We start from the raw sequence: 5,283 nt of genomic DNA, 5'->3' as shown, positions 1-5,283 counted from the left end.
TGAGTACAATGCACCGCTCTACCAAAACCCTTGTATAATCTTCCTCCTTGGCAAATACCTTTTCCCCTTTAGCACACCTTTCACAGCACATAGGTGGTTCCAGTCACTCACCTTCTACCCTTATATTCAAATTGAGTGGTTGCCTGTATTATTTTGCATGCCTTTAGGTTCTAAGTCTTGTACAAGTTTCCTTTATTTCTCTGTTATTGTGACCGCCTCATCTTAACAATGCATGCCAGTTGTATCTTGGTTTCACCTACACTTTTGATCTGTATTTCCAGATTACACCCTACTCTGACACATCACCTTTCCATAACGGTTCAAACTCGTATATCAACCTTCTTCTGATCTCAACTGAAACCGGCCCAGATTGTCACCTTGTTCCCTCAGGCACAATGTGAAAATCTGATAGATACCATTCCTGTTCCAGACAAGTGCACTCTACAAAATGTAAAATATACAGGAAGCAATCCGTGGGTGCTAAAATTAGTGGGCAAAAGTTTATGGAGAAACAAGAAAAGTATCCTCCCCAAAATATATATTTATAAAGGGAAAATGGCACATTTTCAGGGGAAAGCCCCGTAGACACAACTTTAATCAAACGGTCGATGTCAACACCCCCAGTTATAAGACATAAATCTTGTACTCCCTGGTATGATGCATAGGCTTACCTCGGAGATCCTGTGTGCTCAGCTCTAGACCACCACAATAAAGCCAATATTGCAATATTGCAGGGCACACAAATTTTTTGGTTTCCCAATGCATATAAAAGTTATGTCTATCACAGATGTAGAGAAAAAATGAATGGTTACCAATGAGGAGAGGAAAGGGCAAGACAGGGCTAGGGGATTAAGAGGTATACATAAAATAAATAAGCTAAGATGATCTATCACACAACACAGGGAATATAGGTACTATCAAAAATAACTATAAATGGAGCATAACCTTTGAAACCTGTGAATATCTATGTTTTACACTTATAACATGTAATACTGTACATCAAATATATCTCAATAAAAATTATTTTTAAAAGTTGTTATATCTATACTATTACGTATGCAATAGCATGTCTACAAAAACACTGCATATACCTTAATTTAAAAATATTGCTAAAGAAATTCTAACCATCATCTGAGACTTCAGCAAGTCATAATAGCAACATCAGTGATCATTGATCACAGATCACCTTATCAAACACAATAATAATTAAAAAGTTAAAATATTGCAAGAATTACCAAAAGGTGACACAGACGCACCGTGAAGAAATGCTGCTGAAAAAATGGTTCCGATAGACTTGCTTGATGCAGGTTGCCACAAACCTTCAATTTGTAAAACACACAATATCTGCAAAGAGCAATAGAGGGAAGCACAATAAAACGAGGTCTGACTGTACTGAGAAAGGCATATCATAGCTGAGGGTTTTTCACCCCAAATGTATCATCCCAATCAGTCATGAGAAAACATCAAACACAGATTGAGGAAAATTGTACAAAATATCTGACCAGCACTCTTCAAAAATAGCCTGATCATAAAAGTCAAGGAAAAACAGGAGCTGCCAAAGATCAGAGGAAATGAAAAAGACATGAAACTAGATGTAACATAGCATCCTGGACCGGATCCTGGAGCACGAGAAGGAAATCAGTGGGAAACTGGAGAACTCAGAATACAGCTTTTGACTTAACCAATAACATTAGCTCAGTTGCTCAGTCACATCCGACTCTCTTGACCCCATGGATTGTAGCCCATCAGACTCCTCTGTCCATGGAATTTCCCAGGCAAGAATAGTGGAGTGGGTTGCCATTTCCTACTCCAGGGGATCTTTCCCACCCAGGGATCTAACACGCATCGCTTGAGTCTCCCGGATTGGCAGGCAGATTCTTCATCACTAGCGCCACCTATTGTACCAACATGAATTTCTTAGTTTCAACCTCTGTGATATGATCATGTGAAATATTAGCTCCGGGGGAACTGGGGCTGAAAGAAACTCTCTGTATTATTACTGCAACTCTTTGTACATCTAAATTTAACTTGTTACCTGTATGATCTAAAAAAATTAAACTCGAGTCTCAGTTTATTCATCTTTGAAAACTTTTAGATCAATGACCCCCAAAGAGAGAAGCCACTTAAATAAAACAAGAAAATGAAAACTGAAATGTGCACATTTATGACAAAACCTTTCACATATACAGTAATCTTCAAAATAACCTAGGTAATCATATATGACAAGTGAGGAAAGTTTCAGCAAGATAATGAGTAAAATACTTAGCACATATAGTAAGCACTCAAGAAAAACTGTTTATGACACAACAAAGTGCTTTTGCCTAGATAGTAGAAACGCATTCATTTGGATCCAGGCCTTCTTGACTCCTGATGTAGTTCAGAGAGAAAGAGTAGCAAATTAGGAAACAGTCTGAACAAAATTAAAAAAGAACTGGCATTCTATAAGAGACAATGTAGATCTGAGAAAGTCAAAGAAAACTGGAAAGTCAGCAATGATCCAAGAAGAGAAAAATCTTCAGTGGAGTAAAAGTCGGACAGTGAAGAGGATGATTTGGTGTATTTGAAATCTCATGCCTATAGGACCATACATCCAACTGGACCACCCAAGTGAGGTCAGAACCCCTCCTCCCTCCCACCCCCTGCCCAGGATCAGAACTAGTCAAGTAGATCAGATCTCCGGAGTTGTATTCATCCCCTTCTCTGTGTAAATGAATAAACAGCAGTAGAGACTAAACTGCCTGTCTAGACTTTGCTCTAAAGAATTCTGACTTTAAAGGTTTTAAAAATAGGCTTTTTGGGTTGGTTGAAAACATATACAGACACACCTTTGAACAAAGTTCAAACGAGTAACCAAGGGATAGTTTGAAAACATACGGAGGACTTTGGTTTCTATTGAATAGTAATGGCATACCAGGTTATTTGAACTATTTCTCTATCTAAGAAAAAGATGCTGGACAAAATATTTTTGAATGTTTTCTTTAAAGAGCTGAGGTAGTGACTTCACCACGATGGCAGAGTAGGAGACCCCAGCCTCCATCCCCCAACAAAGAACTAGATAGCTTACCCATAACTGAAAACAGCTCTGGGAGAGCTCAGAAGTCCAGTTAAGAAACTTCTGCAAAAAAATAAAAGAAAAGAAGCTGCTGTAACATAGTGAAACAAACCAAAAATCCTGAGAATACCACATACACCACGTATAGAAAGGACAGCTCCATTTTGCCTGCACCATCCCATGCCCCCGGCCAGCACTGCTCAGTCAAATAGGAAACTCCCAACTCAGAAACAGTTTCCTTGGCCAGCAGAGGGAGAGTGCGGTGAGCAACCACCATCTCCACCTTTCAGGACACTGCACAAAAAACCTGCTTTGATTTCACCCCATTCAGTTCAGTTCAGTCGCTCAGTCGTGTCCAACTCTTTGCGACCCATGGACCGCAGCACGCCAGCATCCCTGTCCATCACCAACTCCCGGAGTTTACCAAAACTCATGTCCATTGAGTCGGTGATGCCATCCAACCATCTCATCCTCTGTCGACCCCTTCTCCTCTTGTCTTCAATCTTTCCCAGCCTCAGGGTCTTTTCAAATGAGCCAGTGCTTCTCATCAGGTGGCCAAAGTATTGGAGTTTCAGAGCTGAGATATCTAGAAAATGCTAGGAACAAGACGGGCAGGGGTCACCAGTATCAGCCACACAGTAGGAGCCACCATGGCCTGCTCTCCCACGGTCTCCAGTAGCCCCCACTGCTAAGGACCTCAGTGGCCTCTTTGGATACTGCACGCACCCCCAACTTTCATCACCAGGAACCTCGCCACAGACCCCAGGGGACAGCTCTGCAGAGGATCCGGGAGCTTCGCCCATGAGGAAACCAACAGTCAGCACCGCCATCCTGGATACCCATCAGATTTCACTGCTGAAGTTGTCTCCCCACAGGTTTTCACCTTTGCAGAGGCCAGCTGCCAAGAGTCACTCCTGACTCCCTCTCCTCTCCTTCCTCCAGAGCCCAGAGTGCCCACAAGACAGCCAGCTCCAGCCTTCCCGGCTGTGGACACGTAAGACACCCTTGTAAATACTCACTGATGACTCCCAGTCCTGTGTATTCTCGGCTAACCCCAGAAGCCCAGGAGTGCACATTCACAGCCAGCACCCTCCGCCCCTGCAGTTGTTTGAGAGCCTGGATGGATCCCGCCCTGACTCCTATCACCGGCGGGCACCTCTGGGCTCACTGGCAGCTAGCCCCCGCAGCTGAGTCCCTGCACACTGCCATCCAGCCTCCCATCACGAGTCCTCCTGGGTGAGAAACTGCAGCAACATGAGTGTGTGCTGACAGCCAGGGTCCCCCAGCTGCTACTGAGCCTGCGGGTGGCCTGGCCCTCTGCTGACAGCCCCAGCCCTTGCCCTGTGTGGGTCTGCACCCGGCCCTCACCACTACACAGGCATCTGCAGCCAGGCCCCAGCGATCGAGCATGTGCATGCCCCCCACTCCTGGCTGTCCTGGTCTCTGGCTCTTGAGGTGCTGCTGTGGACCCCAGCACCTCTGACAGCCACTGTGGATCCTCCAGGCTTCCCTTGGAAAGAATCACACAGTGGTCTGTGTGTGGACTCCAGCTGCCTGAGCTGGTGAGACATCACGTCTCCCCTCGCTGGAACCCCTTCATGCCCCCACACCTGGTGCCCTGCACCCCCAGACTGCGGTCAGAGTGCAGCCCCAGTCCCCAGTGAATGTCTCTGCTTACTGAAATCAGTCCACAAGTTCTGAAAGAATCCTTCAAATGCACAGACACCACACAAGGCTACAGGGATCAAGGGAAATCAGGAAAACTTGACACCAAAGGAACACGATAAACTCCCAGGGTAACTCAGTTGCTCAGTTGTGCCCAACTCTTTGCAACCCCATGGACTAGCCCGCCAGGCTCCTCTGTCCGTGGAATTCTCCAGGCAAGAACACTAGAGTGGGTAGCCATTTCCTTCTCTAGGGGATCTTCCCAATCCAGGGGTTGAACCTGGGTCTCCTGCATTGCAGGCAGATTCTTTACCATCTGAGCTACCAGGGAAGCCCCCTGGAAGAAATGGAGATACATGAATTGCATGACAAAGAACACAAAATAATTGAAAAGGCAAAATCAGATAAACTCTGGATGTTGGTGTCTTTACCCAGGGCCTCAGGGAGCCTACACAGATAATTCTCCAAGGCCATGAGAGACACAGAACAGCTTTCGGTTACGTAAGGAAAAAGGATAACAGGAGTGGGAAGCAGTACAGAACAACAGACAACAGCAGTGAGCAGAA

General features: G+C 45.0%; 1 long non-coding RNA gene across 1 annotated transcript; it reads right to left on the bottom strand.

The window, feature by feature from the left end:
- Positions 1–673: 673 nt before the first annotated feature.
- Positions 674–3,505, bottom strand: LOC122708208. The gene is made up of 4 exons (XR_006345047.1): positions 3,477–3,505; positions 3,065–3,115; positions 1,257–1,344; positions 674–778 (listed from the first exon to the last, which is right to left on the bottom strand). It is a non-coding gene; the product is annotated as an uncharacterized LOC122708208 (long non-coding RNA).
- Between the last annotated feature and the right edge of the window lie 1,778 nt (positions 3,506–5,283).

Source organism: Cervus elaphus, chromosome 14 (genome assembly GCF_910594005.1).
Source record: "Cervus elaphus chromosome 14, mCerEla1.1, whole genome shotgun sequence".
Classification (NCBI taxonomy): Eukaryota; Metazoa; Chordata; class Mammalia; order Artiodactyla; family Cervidae; genus Cervus; species Cervus elaphus.
The sequence above is the reverse complement of the archived record's forward strand: the minus strand, read 5'-3'. Positions and strand labels throughout refer to the sequence as shown.